The 21,614-nt window shown below is 45.5% G+C and overlaps 1 pseudogene; it reads right to left on the reverse strand.

Annotated features, from left to right (window-relative positions):
* The window catches only part of LOC137522056 (E3 ubiquitin-protein ligase COP1-like), a 199,341-nt pseudogene that overhangs the window by 9,192 nt on the left and 168,535 nt on the right, over positions 1-21,614 (reverse strand).

Raw genomic sequence — 21,614 nt, forward strand, 5'->3', positions numbered from 1 at the left:
CTGTGTCTGCTGGGAACAGTAGTACACCGCTCGTTCAGCCACACTATATAGCATTCTGTGTACTGTTCTGTGTCTGCTGGGAACAGTGGTACACCGCTCGTTCAGCCACACTATATAGCATTCTGTGTACTGTTCTGTGTCTGCTGGGAACAGTGGTACACCGCTCGTTCAGCCACACTATATAGCATTCTGTGTACTGTTCTGTGTCTGCTGGGAACAGTAGTACACCGCTCGTTCAGCCAGACTATATACCATTGTTTACTGACACTATATAGCAGACTATATAGCATTGTGTGTACACCGCTCAGCCAGACTATATACCATTGTTTACTGACACTCTGTGTACACCGCTCAGCCAGACTATATACCATTGTTTACTGCCACTCTGATTCTGCTGGGAACAGTAGTACACCGCTCGCTCAGCCAGACTATATACCATTGTTTACTGACACTATATAGCAGACTATATAGCATTGTGTGTACACCGCTCAGCCAGACTATATACCATTGTTTACTGACACTCTGTGTACACCGCTCAGCCAGACTATATACCATTGTTTACTGCCACTCTGATTCTGCTGGGAACAGTAGTACACCGCTCGCTCAGCCAGACTATATACCATTGTTTACTGACACTATATAGCAGACTATATAGCATTGTGTGTACACCGCTCAGCCAGACTATATACCATTGTTTACTGACACTCTGTGTACACCGCTCAGCCAGACTATATACCATTGTTTACTGCCACTCTGATTCTGCTGGGAACAGTAGTACACCGCTCGCTCAGCCAGACTATATACCATTGTTTACTGACACTCTGTGTACACCGCTCAGCCAGACTATATACCATTGTTTACTGCCACTCTGATTCTGCTGGGAACAGTAGTACACCGCTCGCTCAGCCAGACTATATACCATTGTTTACTGCCACTCTGATTCTGCTGGGAACAGTAGTACACCGCTCGCTCAGCCAGACTATATACCATTGTTTACTGACACTATATAGCAGACTATATAGCATTGTGTGTACACCGCTCAGCCAGACTATATACCATTGTTTACTGACACTCTGTGTACACCGCTCAGCCAGACTATATACCATTGTTTACTGCCACTCTGATTCTGCTGGGAACAGTAGTACACCGCTCGCTCAGCCAGACTATATACCATTGTTTACTGACACTATATAGCAGACTATATAGCATTGTGTGTACACCGCTCAGCCAGACTATATACCATTGTTTACTGACACTCTGTGTACACCGCTCAGCCAGACTATATACCATTGTTTACTGCCACTCTGATTCTGCTGGGAACAGTAGTACACCGCTCGCTCAGCCAGACTATATACCATTGTTTACTGACACTATATAGCAGACTATATAGCATTGTGTGTACACCGCTCAGCCAGACTATATACCATTGTTTACTGACACTCTGTGTACACCGCTCAGCCAGACTATATACCATTGTTTACTGCCACTCTGATTCTGCTGGGAACAGTAGTACACCGCTCGCTCAGCCAGACTATATACCATTGTTTACTGACACTCTGTGTACACCGCTCAGCCACACTATATAGCATTGCGTACTCTGCCAGTCAGTGTGTATATTGCTGGGATCAGTAATACTCCACTCACTGTCAACCACTATATGAGCTCAACATGAGTTCCCCAGAGACCTCCGCTGTGAGCAGCACTCCCAACAACAGCAACAGCCAACGCCCCACGCAAGCTATAACATCCACCCCAGCAGCCAGTGGTCAGCAGCAGCCCTCCCCGGAGGAGAACGTTGTGTCCATCAGTCCGTCGCCAGAGCGATTAATGAGGGCTGCCATTGAGGAGATGATGGGGCCTGATGTGGAGGAGGAGGTCTGGCTCAGGCCAGCATCCCAAGTTAATGTTGAGGACGATGAGGGGTCTGTGTCTGGGGATGTTGGGGTGGCAGAGGTGGTGGGTGGGTCAGACTCAGGAGAAGAGTTGTATGATGAGGATGATGATCGGGACCATCTGTATGTGCCTCAGAGTCCGACCCCGGAAAACATGTTGTATCGTGTGTTTAGGTACTAAAATCTGCGATCCCTCCCAGTAGTGTTGGGCGAACAGTGTTTGCCACTGTTCGGGTTCTGCAGAACATCACCCTGTTCGGGGTGACTATATAGCAGACTATATAGCATTGTGTTTAATGCCACTCTGTGTACACGGCTCAGCCACACTATATAGCATTGTGTTTACTTCCACTCTGTGTCTGCTGGGAACAGTAGTACACCGCTCACCCGCCACTGTATAGCATTGTGCTCTGTGTCACTGCTGACAATAGTGGTACACCGCTCACCCACCACTGTATAGCATTTCTGTACTGCCACTGTACTGCTGCCAGTCAGCGTGTACTTTAAGGATAAGTGAAATGAGGAAGAAATCCGGTGAAAGAGGGAGGGGCAAGGGAAGAGGTGTTTCCCCTGACGGTTCACGTACAGGCCACAGGGGAGCACCCAAGAAAACCCACTCAATACTGCCCATGTTGTCCAGGACAACAACCCTCACAGATCCAAAAGAACAGGACCAGATAATTACTTGGATGACCTCTCAAGCGTCCAGCAGTGGGTTAAGCAGCACCAGCACATCACGCACGAGGTCCGAGTCCTCAGCCAGTTAAAGTCTGGGCTTTCTTTGAAGACTGCACTGAGGATGTTACCATGGCGATTTGCAAGGTGTGCAAGACCCGCCTGAGCAGGGGGAAAAGTATTAACAACCTCTCCACCACCAGCATGAGCCGCCACATTCTATCCAAACATCCCACTCTGTGGGCAAACGCGGCAGGACAGGGTACCACCGTACCACCAGCAACACTGCCTCCCTTGGGTTCACCAGACTCACCACCAGACCCGCCTCAGCAGCAGCAGTAGCCCAGCCATTGCGTGGTTCACAACATTCACAAACATCAGACGATGCTGACACTGTCACTTTCCGGACTAGTGCTCTTGAGGTCTCCCAGTGTTCATCAAACACAACAACCAACAGCCCTTCGGTGTGCAGCGCTACGGTTGAGTTGTCTGTCTCTGAGATGTTTGAGCACAAGAGGAAATTGCCAGCAAATGACCCCCGGGCCGTGGCAGTAACAGCCAGCCAGCATAGCCAAGCTTCTGGCCTGCGAAATGCTGCCATATCGAGTGGTGGAGACAAACAGCTTCAAGGGCATGATGTCAGTGGCCATCCCACGTTACGTGGTTCCCAGCCGCTACCACTTTGCGCGCTCTGCAGTGCCTGAGTTGCATGAGCACGTGGTCAGCTAAATAACCCGAAGCTTGAAGAATGCCGTTGCCTGCAAGGTTCACCTCACCACTGACACCTGGACGAGTGCGTTCGGCCAGGGTCGATACATCTCCCTTACCGCGCACTGGGTGAACCTTGTGGAGCCTGGCAGCGATTCCTCACCTGCTACGGCGCGGGTGTTGCCCACGCCGCAAACAGCTGCACCGCCGTCCCTCCCACTGGATAACAACAGCAGCACCTACCTCTCTGACTCCTTCTCCTCCAACGCATCTCAAAGCTGTACCTCATCCGGAAACGCTAACCCAGCACCAGCAGCAGTAGGATCGTGGAAGCAGTGCAGCACAGCTGTTGGCATGCGTCAGCAAGCGTTGCTGAAGCTGATCTGCCTTGGGGATAAGCAGCACACAGGGGAGGAAATTTGGAGGGGAATAAAGGAACAGACGGATTTGTGGCTGGCACCGCTGGACCTGAAACCGGGCATGAAGCTAGACACCTGGCACGAACTGGCAATGTACGCAATAGAGGTGCTGGCTTGCCCGGCAGCCAGCGTTATGTCGGAACGCTGTTTCAGTGCTGCCGGAGGCATCATCACAGATCGGCGTATCCGCCTCTCCACAGAAAATGCAGACCGTCTGACTCAAATTAAAATGAATCAATCCTGGATTGGAAACGACTACGCAACACTCCTGGACCCCAACCAAGTAACATGACCGATGAACATCTGGGATGGTTTAGCGTTTCCGGTCCCTGTTTATTGAACCTCTCATCTGTATTACATTTATGACTGCATGGCGGCAAAAAGCATTGCTGCTATATCCGCACGCTTTTTGTCCTCATGCAAGGCCTGGGTTGTTGTGTCTCACAAAGCGTGGCCTTCTCCTCCTGCGCCTCCTCCTGTTCCATCACGTGTGCTGCTGCTGCTGCTGCTGGGTTACCGTTGCCGGTCCCTGTTTATGGAACCTCTTATCTTTATTACATTTATGACTACATGGCGGTACAAAGCATGCTATCCGCACGCTTTTTGTCCTCATGCAAGGCCTGGGTTGTTGTGTCTCACAAAGCGTGGCCTTCTCCTCCTGCGCCTCCTCCTGTTCCATCACGTGTGCTGCTGCTGCTGCTGCTGCTGCTGGGTTACCGTTGCCGGTCCCTGTTTATGGAACCTCTTATCTTTATTACATTTATGACTACATGGCGGTACAAAGCATGCTATCCGCACGCTTTTTGTCCTCATGCAAGGCCTGGGTTGTTGTGTCTCACAAAGCGTGGCCTTCTCCTCCTGCGCCTCCTCCTGTTCCATCACGTGTGCTGCTGCTGCTGCTGCTGCTGGGTTAGCGTTGCCGCGTGGTCCCTGTTTATTGAACCTCTTATCTTTATTACATTTATGACTACATGGCGGTACAAAGCATGCTATCCGCACGCTTTTTGTCCTCATGCAAGGCCTGGGTTGTTGTGTCTCACAAAGCGTGGCCTTCTCCTCCTGCGCCTCCTCCTGTTCCATCACGTGTGCTGCTGCTGGGTTAGCGTTGCCGCGTGGTCCCTGTTTATTGAACCACTTATCTTTATTACATTTATGACTGCATGGTGGTACAAAGCATGCTATCCGCACGCTTCTTGTCCTCATGCAAGGCCTGGGTTGTTGTGTCTCAAAGCGTGGCCTTCTCCTCCTGCGCCACCCTCCTCCTGTTCCATCACGTGTGCTGCTGCTGGGTTAGCATTACCGGTCCCTTTTCCTGGAACCTCTTATATGTATTACATTTATGACTGCATGCCGACAAAAAGCATGTTACCTGTGCAAAGAAAACAGACATTTCCCGCATTTAAAAGACAGTTTTCCCTTTGAAACTTTAAAATCGATTTTCTCAAAAACTATAAGCTCTTTTTGCTAATTTTTTTTTTCCTCTTGTACCCACTCCCAAGGTGCACATACCCTGTAAATTTGGGGTATGTAGCATGTAAGGAGGCTTTACAAACCACAAAAGTTCGGGTCCCCATTGACTTCCATTATGTTCGGAGTTCGGGTCGAACACCCGAACATCGCGGCCATGTTCGGCCTGTTCGGCCCGAACCCGAACATCTAGATGTTCGCCCAACACTAATTGGGACCTGATTCTTTGGGCAACATCAGTGGACTGAGACTGTATAGACATGTACCAACGACACTCTTGGCCAACAACGCATTTTGTTGCAACGCGAGAGAAGAGTGGAAGGCTGCTGGATGGGGCACACATGGGATAAAACTAATGGCCATCGTTTGATCAAGTTGATATGCCTGGAGGTTGGGAGCTGCTGTATACACAACAGATTTTGGCAGAGGCGGTCGTTATCACCCACCTCAGTTGATTTTGATTTAGTGTGTGTACAGGCCTTTATTTAGGAGGGGAGGTTAGTGTTAGGTATATGGGGTAGGAGGAGAGGTTAGTGATAGTCATTAGGAGGGAGGGAGTTAGTGATAGGAATTAGGAGGGAGGGTTTAGTGATAGAAATTAGGAGGGAGGGTTAGTGTTAAGCATTTAAAGGGAGGTTAGTGCTAGGTATTAGAAGAGGAGGTCAGTGTTAGGCATTAGCATGGGGTTAGTGATAGGTATTAGGAGGGGGTTAGTGTTAGGCATTAGGTGAGAGGTTAGTGTTAGGCATTAGGAGGGGAGGTTAGTGTTAGGTATTAGGAAGGGGGATTAGTGTTAGGTATTAGGAGGGGAGTTGGTGTTAGGCATTAGGAAGGGAGTTAGTGTTAGGTATTAGGAAGGAGGTTAGTGAGGTATTAGGAGGGAGGGTTAGTATTAGGCATTAGGAGGGAGGTTATGTGTTAGGTATTAGGAGGGAGGTTATGTGTTAGGTATTAGGAGGGAGGTTAGTGTTAGGTATTAGGTGGGGAAGTTAGTGTTAGGTATTAGGAAGGGGGATTAGTGTTAGGTATTAGGAGGGAGGTTAGTGTTAGGTATTAGGAGGGAGGTTAGTTTTAGGTATTAGGAGGGAGGTTAGTGTTAGGTATTAGGAGGGAGGTTAGTGTTAGGTATTAGGAGGGAGGTTAGTGTTAGGTATTAGGCGGGAGGGTTAGTATTAGGTATTAGGCGGGAGGGTTAGTGTTAGGCATTAGGAGGGAGGTTTGTGAGGTATTAGGAGGGAGGTTAGTGTTAGGCATTAGGAGGGAGAGTTGTGTGATAATAGGATTCCGGGTAAGTCTATAATATGGGTAATGTTACATTACCGCCATTTTAACTATTGGCATCATCCAATGGCCAATTCAATGGGCTACGCCGATATACATACTCCCTGTAGTTGAGGAGGGATGGCGTAACTTATGGAAAAAAGAAAGTAAGATATCTGTGCGAGCAATAAAGAGTAGGGAAACAAGTTTATTGAATGTTATGCCAGGCTGTAATTCCAATTGCATTCCATAGTACATTTACATTAAACATGAAAGACATATTTGTAAATCTAGCAGAAAGTAAAAATACTGACCACAGGCAATATAGTCTCCATTCGATGCTAAACCAACAAAATTCTTCTCATTGATGTGACCTTTGAAGGAGCGCAGGCAATGCGGTCTGGAAACGTTCCACAGCTTTAGTTGGCTATCTGTCGACCTAAATATTTCAGACACACATTTAGAGTGAGCTGTGAGGCCAAAGCAAAGGAAAAACAGAAAATACTTTACCCAATGTAGGCAACTGCAATGCAAAATCCAACTCCCATCATTCCCTATCCGCAATAAGCACTATACAGACAGGACAATGAGCATGAGCTCAGTCAGGTAAGCACATTACCTCCTAGTGGAGCAGCAGACCTCCTGTGGCACCTCATCTCAGGGAAATACCAATATGTGACAGATCAATTCATCCCCCACAGAGGCTCAGGCATCCCTACAGACATCCAGCTTAATGGGCAACAACCACTGAATGCGTGCAGGCAGCCTAAAGGAGAACCAACACCAAACATAGCTGCTCCATTATTTCTGTGACCAGAGTTATACTTTACATTTTGCCTACAGAGTGCATACGATACTTAAAGATGGATTGAAATCAAATGAAAGAAGAAGTCTAGCAAACAGAAGTAGCATAGCAGTAATAATGTTAAAGGGGTAGTAACATCCATAAATTAATAAAAAATTGCCAAAAAATAGTTAGAGCCCCTAACCCCCGTTCTAAAATATGTCCATATATGTTTCCTTTTTTTTTTTTTTTTAACCTGGTCTGGTGCTTTTTCCTAACTGCAGGAACTGTGCAGAGCCAGTGGGATTGTGTGAAGTTGTTTTTTTTTATTTTTTTGCTACAGTCACAAACTTACCTCAGCATGCAAATAACAGAAAGCTTCCTGTATCAGATAAGATAAGGACACTATGACCAGAAGGTACACTGAATCCCCCCTCTCTTAGCAGCATTTACTGTACTCAATGATGTAAGCCTGTTGTTTAGGTGATGTTTGCTGTGGGAAGGATAGTAAACTGCGGCAGTAGGGAGGGAAAATTAACACTAAGCTGGGCAGTAAAAAAAAAGGCAGGAGTGATGTGACTTTGGCATCACAGCGAAACAGTAAAAATGGAAACCAGCAAAAGTATTATTTTCTTTTTTTCATATCACATTTCTCCTAAATCTGACGGTGAACATTAAAAACAACAGGTAAGCTAAATAAGTAATTTCTTATTGGATGATTTGTTTTTTTCGTCAATATGGCGTTTCATCTTACTTTAAAAGCGAATGCACTCATGTGAGGGGATGCTGGCATGTGAACACAGGTCAGAGTAAACACTTCCACCATTTCAGTAACAAGTGACATAGCTTCCAAAATGAAACAGGTGGAGTTACTGAGCAGTGGCTTGGACAAACGTGAAATAAATGACTCCTTTAATGATCTTTGTTTATTTATTAAAGTGACATTACAGATCATGAACACTGTAGAGACATGCTACTTGGTTACAGCTAAGCAGAATGCACTATTCTATAGAAGAGGGGAGGTAAGACAATGAGCAGAGCATGACTGAACAGGCAACTTGTTTTGCTGGGGGGAAGAACAAAACAAAAACACAACTAATGCGCTTGTTTGTACTGGATATACTCAAATATAAGTCTAGAAATGTAAGCTCGATTCACTTCATAAAAGTATAGGGGTCGACTTATACATGAGTCACGGGCAACACTGAGCACACTGAATTATGTGTGTACTAATAGTGACATTCCCATTTGCAGCAATTTAGCCTGTGGTACGTGATACGTTGAGAAAAAGGAAATGCCAAGAAAACACAGGTCTGTAAGTCCTGGCCACAACAATTAACGAGGAAAGGGGCAGGGGGAAAATACTGGGCTGCAGGAAGGGGAGTGAATAATGGCTGCCCTTGGGGGCTTGGAGGAAGTATTGGCAGCACTTAAGGGAAAGGGGTTAATGGCTGCAATACTGTATGCAGTGCTGTCATTAACACCTCCTGAGCCTCAGGAGCAGCCATTAACTTTGCTGAGTAGACTTATACTTGAGTCAATAAAAAATTAAGAGGGTTGAATATTGGAGTTGACTTATACACAAGGTCAACTTGTATTGGAGTATATACGGTACTTAGTGATCAACTGTGCCTGATTGCCTTGCATTTTGTTTCTTGGCTGGGGAAGCCAGTCAGTGTCAGGAATCTTGCATGTGGGGCAGCCTCCCTGACGCCTCGCAGAGAGATCTGGAGAGTCAAATCATCTCGCTTCAACGCATTATTCTCCTTCTCACCCGTTCTGCTGTAAAGCCTGCTACACACTTTCAATTATGATTGGCCAATCATTGACCATTTTATCACCTCCATGTAGTACAGTAGAATCCCTTTATAGTAAACTCCAAGGGAGCAGGAAAAGTAGTTTACTATATCAGAAGTTTACTCTATCAGAATGGGTCTTACGTTGTATATTTATACAGACGCATTTGCTGGGACCTGGGGACTGAGTTTACTATATCCAGAGGATTGCTATATCAGAGTTTACTATAACAAGATTCTACTCTCCGAGAGTTTACCTACACAATTTGCTCATAGTATTCAAGATCTGTTGACCCTCATACTATATGGAGGTGGTAAAATTGATCAGTGATTGGCCAATCCTAATTGAAAGTGTGTCCCAGGCTTAAGTCGCTCTGTTGTGTGCCGTCATTCCTCCTTATCCCTCCACAGCAACAGAACACATTGCCAGTGACTCATTGTCAGTGACTCATTGAACTTTCACCAGAGGGTCTGAGCCCCAATTCCTGTGAGTAACAATATTCCCATGAATGTGTGTGTATGGTAGGGCTGTGGAGTCGGGGACAAAAATTCTTCTGCTCCAACCCACACTCCTCAGTCTATGAAACCACCGACTCCGACTCCAGGTACCCAAAATTGTTCCAACACCACAGCCCTGGTGTATGTGACTTAAAGTAGAATTAAACTAAACTACCTCTGTGCTCCAAATGATTAGCCATGATAACCTTGATGGTTAAAAATAAATGAGTAAATCTGTACAATTTATAGAAATCCTAAAAAAAACCTCTGAAGTTTAACTTGGTTTCACTTTTTCAGGAGGCACTGAAGCCTCAGTGTTTACTATATGTGGATCTACCTGGGCAGGGCTCTCCTGCAGTCTATTCACAGTTGCTGAAAAGAACTGATTAGGCAGGTTGATCTGCCTAAACAAATTTCTTTATCAACTATATGTGGAATAAAGACTGTTCATTGTTTGCTATGCAAGAGTTTGGGTCCGCTATAAGCCTTTCAGCGATAAGAATGCAATCTTGTCTTGCGCTTAACTTTTGTTGACACAAAGTACTTCAGGCTGTTCTGTGCCTAGTGCTCACATCACACAATCAAAACCATTCCCGTGCAGGCCAAAAACGGGCAGCAGGAATTTACCGTCTAGGAGCAATAGCCGTGGAAGCACACATCAGTACATGTGCCTTGCTACAAGAAGCAGACAGCACCCCTTTCATCTGAAGTATGCATTAAAGCAAAGGTTTTCTTAGAAGCCATTAGTGAGAGTGCTCATGGCAGATGCTGCCCCTTATCCTAGGCTCACATTTGGCCTTACACAATAGCCTTTTACTGAGGTACAGCAAATAGGAGTCACTGACATCTGTGGGCTTTTAATATTCAGAAAGGGAACATTTGTTTAAACTGTGTTTTCCCCTGGACCTTTCCAGTGCAGGTGTAATTAGAGTTGCAGAGAATATAATACGAATCTTCTAAGGATACGGCTCTGACACAAAGTGTGTAGACCTTTTACAGTTTGCCTACAGAAACCTGACAACCTGTGGGGAGCAGAGACAATCACACGTCACATGATCAATAGGGCATTTGTCAGAGTGAAGCCAGCCATGTGTACTAATTCTATAATAAGATTCGCTTCATTGCTTGTGCCTCTAATCTCAAGACTGGTAAAACCTTAGCTGTGCCCTCTCTACTAGTATACTGTGAGATTCATTACAGACTTCAGGTGGAACAGTCTCGGATCAGTGAATAATGGCGCACAGCGCCTATGCATAAAAATGGCGCCGCATTAAAAAGGTATGCTTATCGCTATTTATCGTTAGTACTGCATAATAATGGCGCACAGGGAAAAAAGAAGAAAAACGGCACACACTAACGTTATTTATCAATAGTGGCACACACTAACGTTATTTATCAATAGTGCCGTTCATTTGCCAAACAGCAGACGTTATTGCCCACAGTAACGTTATTTATCAATAGCGCCCTACATAAGCCAAACTGCAGTCGTTATTTAACTGCAAAACGGTGAATGGATTTAATGTAGCACTGTCAAGGTTAGGGTTAGGCACCACTGGGGGGGTCTTAGGGTTAGGCACCATCAGGGGGTCTTAGGGTTAGGCACCACCAGGGGGGTGGTTAGGGTTAGGCACCACCAGGGGGGTGGCTAGGGTTAGGCACCACCAGGGGGGTCTTAGGGTTAGGCACCACCAGGGGGGTGGTTAGGGTTAGGCACCACCAGGGGGGTGGTTAGGGTTAGGCACCACCAAGGGAGTCTTAGGGTTAGGCACCACCAGGGGGGTCTTAGGGTTAGGCACCACCAGGGGGGTGGTTAGGGTTAGGCACCACCAGGGAGGGTTTAGGGGTTAGGGATAGGTACAGAGAGGGTTCTGTGTGTTAGCGCTAAATAACGATAAGGCTTTAACGCTTAATAACAATAAGGCTTTAACGTTAAATAACAATAAGGCTTTAACGTTAAATAGCGATAAGCGGCAAACGGATTAGCAGCAACACCGTGCGCCATTATTCTCAGACACCATTTTCAGATGGATCCGAACAGTCTGACTGCTTGAAGATCCTTCATACAGAAGATCTTAACAGGCATGTTTAATATGGAGTGTGAGCAGGGGTCTAGTCCTGGGAAAAAAATTGTATTGTGAAAGGGCACCTTTACAACTTTTATTCTCAATCAGACTGATTGGGAATAAAAGCTGTAAAGGTGCCCTTTCACAATACAAATTTTAGTGAAAAATTGTATATTCGATCGGATTCTTTACATTCACGGGTGTCGAACTCAAATACAAAGTGGGCCAAAATTGAGCTCTTAGACCAAGTCGCGGGCCGACCTCAGTGTCTAGTGGCAACCTCTAGCAGCACGGTGGTGTAGTGGTTAGCACTCTCGCCTTGCAATGCTGGGTCCCCGGCCAGGTTTGAAACCCAGCCAGGTGAACATCTGCAAGGAGTTTGTATGTTCTCTCCTTGTCTGTGTGGGTTTCCTCCGGGTACTCCGGTTTCCTCCCACATGCCAAAAACATATAGATAAGTTAATTGGTTCCTCCCTGAAAAAAAAATTGGCCCTAGACTACAATACATGCACAATACATACATACATAGACATATGACTATGGTAGGGACTAGATTGTGAGCCCCTCAGAGGGACAGTTAATTGACAAGACAATATACTCTGTACAGCGCTGCAGAAGTTGTCGGCGGCGCTATATAAATACTAAATAATAATAATAACCTGATTCCCTTATAAAGTTCACTGGTGTCTAATAGCCCCCCTCCGCCATCTGTACAGTTCCTTGATGTTTAGTGGTCCTCCCTCCCTCATCTATTCAATTCCCTGATGTTTAGTCATCCTCCCTCCCCTATACAGTTTCCTGGTGTCTAGTGGCCCCCTCCTTCCCCTATACGGTTTCCTCCCACATGCCAAAAACATATAGATAAGTTAATTGGTTCCCCCCTGAAAAAAAAAAATTGGCCCTAGACTACAATACATGCACAATACATACATACATAGACATATGACTATGGTAGGGACTACATTGTGAGCCCCTCAGAGGGACAGTTAATTGACAAGACAATATACTCTGTACAGCGCTGCAGAAGTTGTCGGCGGCGCTATATAAATACTAAATAATAATAATAACCTGATTCCCTTATAAAGTTCACTGGTGTCTAATAGCCCCCCTCCACCGCCTGTACAGTTCCTTGATGTTTAGTGGTCCTCCCTCCCTCATCTATTCAATTCCCTGATGTTTAGTCATCCTCCCTCCCCTATACAGTTTCCTGGTGTCTAGTGGCCCCCTCCTTCCCCTATACAGTTCCCTTGTGTCTAGTGGCCCCCTTCCCTTTCCTATACAGTTCCCTGATATCTAGTGCTGTCCTCCCTCCCCATATGGCTTCCCTAGTGATCTAGGGCTTACCCTCCAATATAGCTTCTCTGGTACTCTAGACTTGGCCAAACATTTTGTGTCGAGGGCCGGGTCAACATACCTCAGACTGCTGGGGGGCCGGAGTATACATAAAATAATGTAGAAGTCTTTGCGGGCCAGATAGCGAAGCCTACCCAGGTGACAACCTGCAGTCCAATTGGACAGCAGTGTCGACTGATGTGGAATGTGATTGGAAACCAGCGAATGACTGCTTCCTGGCTTCCAATGTGGATGGGTGGTGCCAGCACTGCTATTCTATATGCGGACCACCAATATTTAAAGATGTAGCTGACTGCATCTATAAGTAATACATTTTGTGTGGGGGGGCCGGTAAAAAAGCCTCAGGGGGCCATACTCGGCCCGCGGGCCTTTGTTTGAGGACAACTGGTCTATAATCTTCCGTACATCACCACAGATTTTTTTACATCCAAAGTCCAGAAAGTCGGCTTTTAAGTGATCGATATACTTTTTGTTGGGAACTCTATGCAGACTGCAGAGCACACATAGAGGCACGCATAGCATGTATTATTTTTTACCCCATGTTCCGCTTTTACTTTGTACAGAGCCACAGAATATGTTGGCACTTTATAAATCAATAATAATATTATCTACAGTATTTCAAAAAAACTTAGTTCACCTTTCACATTTTTGTAAAAATTAAGTTCACCTTGCTCTCATTAGACCACAGAACATAACTCCAGTGATCCATGTCCTTAGTCTGCTTGTGTTTAGCAAACTGCTTGCAAGCTTTCTTGTGCATCATCTTTAGAAGAGGCTTCCTTCTGGGACAACAGCCAGTTTGATGCAGTGTGGTGTATGGTCTAAGCACTGACCACCTGACCCCCCACCCCTTCAACAATGCTGCCAGCACTCACATGTTTATTTGCAAAAGAAAACCTCTGGATATTATGCTGAGCATGTGCATTCAACATCTCTGGTTGACCATGATGAGTCCTGTTCTGAGTGGAACCTGTCCTGTTTAACTGCTGTATGATCTTGGCTACTGTGCAGCAGCTCAGCTTCAGGGTGTTGGCGAACTTCATATAGCCTAGGACAAATTTGTGTAGAGCAACTACCGTATTTTCCGCCAAAAAAATGGGGAGAAAAAGTCCCTGCGTCTTATACGGCAAAGGCAGGGAATCCCCGACTTCCGGACACTCACCAATGCGAACCACCGCCATGTCGGGGATTCCCTGCCTGTGTGCATCCTCCTGTTTCCTCCTTCTGCCTCTTTTGTAACCCCCGGCCATGTCACCTGCCGTGTCTTAAGTGCCCGCTATGGTCCTTCTGCCTCCCGCATGTGTCCGGCTTCCTCTAGTCCTGGCTTCTAATGACGCGTCATTATGGCGCGTCATTAGAAGCCGGCACTAGAGGAAGCCGCACACAGAAGCCGGAGGTCTGCAGTCCACGCGGGCATGATGGAAGAGGTAAACAGCTGCCGCTAAACACCCGGGGGGGGGGCAGACCACACAAGGGGAGGGGGCGGAAACACCCAGGGGGACATACAACACAGGGGGAGGTAGCGGAAACACGCGGGGGGGGGGGGGGGCGCGGACACATGCGGGAGGCAGAAGGACCATAGCGGGCACTTAAGACACGGCAGGTGGCATGGTGGGGGGTTACAAAAGGACCATGGGGGAGATAAAACAATACATAGAAGTGACAGGTGGACCGTGGGGGAGACAGAAGGGACAGGAGTAGACATGATGGTGGTGACAGGAGGACCATGGGGGAGATGGAAGAGACCGGAGGAGACATGGTGGGGTGACGGGAATATGCATGGGGGTGACAGGAGGACCATGGGGGGCACATGAGAGACGGGAGGAGACATGGTGGGGGAGACAGGAATACACATGGGGGTGACAGGAGGACCATATGAGGCACATAAGAGACGGGAGGAGACATGGTGGGGGTGACAGGAGGACACATGGGGGAGACATGGGGACACAGGACACATGGGGCAGACATGGAGGATACATGGGGGACACAGGAGGCTACCATTTGAGGGATAACATGTACAAGGCGCTCCGGGAATATGGACGCACCAGGTTTAGTATTATAATTTTTTTCCCTGGTTTTTGCCCTCTAAACCTAGGTGCGTCTTATATTCCAAAGCGTCTTATACAGCGCCAAATACGGTATTCTTGTTTTAAGATCCTCAGAAAGTTCTCTGACATTAGCTGCCATATGGAACTTCCATCACAGCATTTGGCTTATTTTTTGTAGGATAAAAGTGAGTGAGTGAGTGAGTGAGTGAGTGAGTGAGTGAGTGAAGTGTGTGTTTGTGTGCTTCTGCTAGTATGAGTTTGGACTACCCTGTTGGATTGAAATCCAGAATAGGTAACTATGGTGAATTCACTTTCTTGATTGCAATAGCACATAGGAGACCTGTTTGACAGTGCTGGAGGTACAGGGTGGGAAATGGGGATCGCTTTAGCATTAATAACTGAAGAAATACCATGCTTTGACTAGTCATATCCTTCAATCTAAGTGGTGGGCGGTAAGAATACTGGTTACATATAGGTGAATCTAATGAGATGGGCTGTTTTAGTTCTTTGGGTGAGACAGAGGAATATGAGTTTCATAACTTATACTTACCAGTACTTAAAGGAATACTGTAGGGGGTCCGGGGAAAATGAGTTGAACTTACCCGGGGCTTCTAATGGTCCCCCGCAGACATCCTGTGCCCGCGCAGACATTCACTGATGCCTGAAAACCACTGCGCCTGTGTTGCCGTGTCCTCACTCCCACTGATGTCACCAGGAGTGTACTGCGCAGGCACAGACCATACTGGGCCTGCGCAGTACGCTCCTGGTGACATCAGCGGGAGCGAGGACACAGCAACACAGGCGCAGTGGTTTTCAGACTTTAAAGTCTGAAATTCCAGAAGTGAACCGGAGGCGGGGCCGGAGCATCAGTGAGTGGCTGCGCGGGGGACCATTAGAAACCCCGGGTAAGTTCAACTCATTTTTCCCCTACAGTATTCCTTTAAGATTGGAAGCCTTTGCAGACAAAAGTTTGTTTGTTGAATGTTTATGTTTGCATTACAGCTTTTCTCTTCCTTTCTTCATTTTATGTCATCTTGACTTCATAACCCCATTACAGGTTGGATGTCTTTATATGGACTCTCTTAATTTTGAAGAGCTGATGGCCTTTCTCAGCTATCCCTAGGACTTCAGCTAGATACATGGGTTGAGTAATGAAGGCTGTCACCCCTCAGTACTTCTCTTGCGTTATTTAGGTGGAAGGCCAATCAAGCTCTAAACCTTGCCTTAAAAGTGTTACTTTCAGACGATTCCTGTATATCAGTCAAATCTGATTTTGCATCTTGTGTATGCTACATGTTGTACACTATTGTATGGTCAATATCCATCATGATGTTCAATAAACTTGCTTTAACCAGAAAGGCAGAATAGGCAACACCCTACCCATTTACAGTGGATGCTTCTTAGTGTACGTTTGTAATTTGCAGCTCCTAGTATTAGCTATTTGTAGCCACTTAATATAAAAAATAAAAAATATCCTTCCTAAACGCACTAAAAATTCATATAATTTAAACAGTTTATTCTAATGTCTCCCTGCTTCTTTTCCGATCGTTTTTCTCACTAAGAGTATTTGTACGTTAAGATGCTCCTCATGGTGTTTTGCTTTGTGTCAAGACAGCTAACAAGTTAGTTATGTAACACGACATAATGAAGTCAAGAAGACTGAAAGGAGGATGGTGAGAACAGAGATGTGCTGATAATTGTTACACATACACACTTGATGATTATTTCAGCTGTAAGGTTATAGGCTGCTGCCCTCCAGTTTAAACTACAAACTAACTTGCAGGTCTCCATGGAGATTTCTGCATTTCGCACAGAAGGCAGCTGAAAAGTATTATCTCCATTAATTGCTGATGATGTCTGCAGCGCTAATCAAGGCAATATACTGCTGCTCCCCAGTCAAATATTTTACAGTGCGGTTTGTATGTTAATCAAAATATTCCGCCCCTATTGTACACCGCACTGAAGGACAGAGAGGAGTCTGGGTAATGAAAGTTGTTGTGTGGCTACCCCCTACTTTGTTTGCATACACCTAACATAAAATGATGTCGTATTTACACACGTGTGCTTAAAACATATTTTAAGACATTGACACATCACCTCCAGCTTGTGTGATATAAGGTTTGACTGTCAGCTTATACTGATTGTAATCTAGCAAAGGCGTGTGCCGATTCTAGTAGGAAAAAATCTGATTCAGTATTTCCTTCCCCTCCTTCATGTATACATTGACTTGTTATTGTCCCCAGCCAAATCTGATCAGGTCTTCAGAAAACAGATTAGATGTGACAAGTCACTTATAAATACAAAGAAGGGCAGTGGCATGCCTGTATATTAACCACTTGACCACTGAGGGGTTTTTCCCCTTTAGGATCAAAGCAATTTTCACCTTTCAGTGCTCCTTCCTTTCATTCGCCAATAACTTAATCACTACTAATCACAACAAAATGATCTATATCATTTTTTTTAGACACCAATTAGGCTTTCTTTGGGTGGTACATTATGCTAGGAATCATTTTATTCTAAATGCATTTTAATGGGAATAATCCGAAATTCATTTCTTCTCAGTTTCCAGCCATCATAGTTTTAAAATAAAACATTGTACTGTGGATAAAACTCACACATTTTATTTGCCCATATGTTCGTGTTATTGCAAAGTTTTAAATTTTTCCCTAGAACAATGTATTGAGTCAATCTTTTATTTGGAAATAAAGGTGCATTTTTTCATTTTAGCGTCCATCACTAAATACAAGCCCATAATTAATAATTAATAATAATACACCCCTTTGACATACATATTAAAAAAGTTTAGTCCCTAAGGTAACTATTTATGTATTTTTTATTGTCTTCTTTTATGCAAAAATATGTTTTGGGGTACTATGGGAGAGTATGGGAGGGAAGGAGTTGATTTTAAATGTAAGTGTATTTTTATTAAAATATAGTTATTTAGGTGTATAAAGAATGTTTTAAAAAATGTATTTAGGTGTAATTTTACTATTTGGCCAGAAGATGTTCGCAAATTATTTCCTATTAGCGTTCTATAAGTATGTGAAAAGGAAGTAATGCGTGGACATGTTATTCAGGAAGATACAATGATTAATGCCGGCAACCATTGACGTGGGGACTTAGATTAATGAATGGGAACTGCATTCCCATTCATGCATTTCCTTTCTAAGATGAGCACCTGTGCAGCAGCGTGTGTGGGAGAGAGCGGCAGCCATTCACCGCAACAGACGAATATCTACATCCCTGGGACTTCAGAAGAATTCCTGCAGGAAGTAAAAATACTGCCCCAAAAGCAGCAAGTAGTTAAAACTGGGCTACAATCAGTATCGTACGATAACTGGTTTAGTGCTAAGATTCCCCAGTTCAGAAACATTTTCTATGCCATCATAGTGACATATAGTAGAATGTAGTAAATGATTCAGGATAACCAATTTTATGTTGATTAACCTGGTTTCAACATCTGAAACCCTTCCTTTATCTATATATTGCTGTATATATGCAGGCCTGCCCTACCAGTCAATACGTTTTGTAGGTAAGCGCTCATACTACAAAAAAGTGGTAAAATTGTAGAATCAAGATTGGATGTGTGTATTCGGGCTTTACTCACCATCTGTCCTCTCTACAAGTCACCAACCATCCCTTCCCTACCCAACAGAAGTACTTTTGACTGTTAAATTAAAAAATAAATGTAAAAATTTTATGCAATATTGCAAAACTGGTTATCTGTCACAAAAACATTGCCAAAAAATCATAGCGTGGGTACGGACCTTGAGGTACGTATCCAGTTTTTGACCTGAGGTTTGCCATGTTGCACAAGAGGCTAAGTAGCTGCTAGTCACAGCTAGTAAACTGCTCTACTTTCCCCACAATTCAGTTGCTAACAACTAAGGCATTCTATACAAACTAGTTACTGCAGATCTGGTGTGTTATAGTTGGTATAACATTAGTAATAGCTGCTTTCTATCTCAGTAGCTACACTCTGTCTTGCTATGACAGTGCCCTCAGTTTTCCCACACAACACCATCCTTAGTTTAAAAAAAAAAAGCTTGCTTACGCAGAGAAAAATATCCTCCCCATTCACAAACTTGGCGTATGATACAGCTATCCTATGTCCTTTAACCTCCTTAGCGGTAACCGCGAGTCAGGCTCGGGCTGGGAATCCGCAGCTCAGATCGGTAACACCGAGCTGGATCCATGAGAGGTGTGTAATGTGATCTATAGATCTTAGATAGATCATAAATCTTTTTAATGGTATGCTTTTTAGGGTCTAAAAGCGTGTGGAAAAATTGCACAGCGTTTAGACACTAAAATCTGGAAATAATCATACTGCCAGGCAGGGACGGATCTAGACCAAGTTGCCCCAAGTTGCGCCTGGGGCAAGGTCAGGTTTTGGCACCTAAACTGCCATTCCCCATCCAAATTTTGCCGCCTTTTTAAGAATTACACAAACTGCGCCTGGGGCAAGAGACCCGCTTGCTCCCCCCTAGATCCGTCCCTGCTGCCAGGGAGGCTAAACACCATGATTGGCTGCTTAGTGTTGCGGAGGTCATTATAATGTACACAGTGATCTAGGAAAGAAGACGGCAATGGGTTAAACACGGCACATATGAAATATCAAAGCTCCGTCTTGAAATATGAACCTTCTGTAGGACACAGGTCAGATAACAGCCTCAATGGAATAAAAACACCACAAACACATTGATTTTCAGCAGCATGCATTTATTTTTTATGTAGGATTAGTAAAACAACAAATCAAAATTAGCGTACGTCGGCAATATAAGTTATTGGATAATTTGTTACCAAGAAACGGCCACATAGGCCGTTTAGCGGAGATGGATTGCAGGAATAGGGAAAATGGAGACCAGATTCTTGGATGATGTCCTGTACATTGCAATGATTGGGTTCACAGACCAAATCTCTCCACAGAACAAGGAGCGCTGATCTTATATCTCTCCTTCCTGTGATCAGAGGCGTAGCTAAAAATCATGGAGCCCCAAAGCAAATTTTTGATTGGGGCCCCCCTCCAAAAAAATAAAATGTATAAGGTACCTTTGTGCCTGAGGTAGCAACCAGAGTATAGGTACCTAGAGATGCCCTCCCAGTATTAGGTAGCCCCCAATATAGGTAACCACAGTTTAAGTATCTTAAAAAGAACCCGAGGTGGGTCCTAAGAATCCTATTAGCACACAGTGGCTGGGTCTGCATATAATGCCCAGCCTCTGTTGCTATACTGTCTCCCCTCAGACCCCCCCCCCCCCCCTGCGCTCTGCTGTTCCCCATAAATCAAATGGGAGTCAAAGGGACTTGTGAGTCCAATGCTAGCCCCTAGCAGTCTTATCAGGTCCCTCACTGTTTCTCCGTATCCCTCCAAGCTGACGCTATCCCCTCTAAAAGATCCCCTACCACAGCTGTGGTCCAGGGCTACTGCACATGTGCGGGTGTGTCAACACGCCTCTCTCCATCACGCTCCCATAGACAGGAGCATCCTGTGCTTGCCAAGCTTGTATTTGTAAACAGCGCAAGTGCAGAACGCTCCCGTCTGCGGGAGCGCGGTCGGGAATGGCGCATGAGCAGTGACCCGCAGCCACTGCAGGGGACAGCGGTGCCCTGGAGGTCGGCGGTTCTGCGGCAAGGGGCCTGGTGGAGCTGCTGGGGACTGCAGGAGGATCCAGGTAGGTAGATCTAATGTCTTACCACCTTTTCGCCCCCAACCTTGGATATCCTTTAATGGGTAGCAGGATCCTGCAGCAAATACACTTGCGCTGACAGCTGACAGGTGTCTAGTGCAGGAAACCTATAACTGTTTTCTGTGTAACATTACACAGACTGCAGTCTATTCTTTCCACGTTTCCATTGCAGGCAATATGAATTACAAATCACAGCTATGATCTGCAATGGGAGGGAAGATGCCGGTCAGGGATGTAGAGCATCATGGAACTTCTGCGTTAAAGGGAACTGAGCATCATTTTTAACTCCCAGAGCAGTTCACTAGCAAATAAAAAATGCATGTTAAAAATGCGGTTTATTATTTAACCTGTGGCCGTGGTGGCAGCCCCAGGACCACCTAACGCCGATCGGCGTAAGGTCCTTGGGACTCGCTTTGCAGGAGATCGTGCTCGCAGCTTTGCTCCGCCTACAGCGAAACCACCGTCTAATTACCTTGTACAGCGCTGCGATCCACAGCAGTGCTGTACTGGGGACAGCCGTGTGACACGACTATCCCCCTGGGAGACCTGACAGTGATCGGCTGTCCTAGGCTGAAGCCTATGACAGCCGATCACTCTGATTGGCTGGCGGGGGGAGGGAGGGAGGGGGGAATAAATAGAAACTAAAAAACACAGGGAAATTTATAAAAAAATAAAGACATAAATATTTATAAACAAACAAACAAACAAACATCTGGGGGGGAGGGGAATCAGTTGTGTGCTGAGTTGTGCAGCCCTGCAGCGAGGCCTTAAAGCTGCAGTGGCCTATTTATAAAAAAATGGCCTGGTTTTTAGGTGGGTTTAACACTGTGGTCCTCAAGAGGTTAATACAACTTTTATTTTACCTCATGTTTTTACATTTAAGGGTTAACTGCAGGCAGAATCCTACTTCCGGTATTCCCTCCATCAGTCCACTGGTTCAAAGCACCAGAAGATGGAAGGCAGA

Source organism: Hyperolius riggenbachi, chromosome 6, assembly GCF_040937935.1.
Source record: "Hyperolius riggenbachi isolate aHypRig1 chromosome 6, aHypRig1.pri, whole genome shotgun sequence".
In the NCBI taxonomy this organism is placed as follows: Eukaryota; Metazoa; Chordata; class Amphibia; order Anura; family Hyperoliidae; genus Hyperolius; species Hyperolius riggenbachi.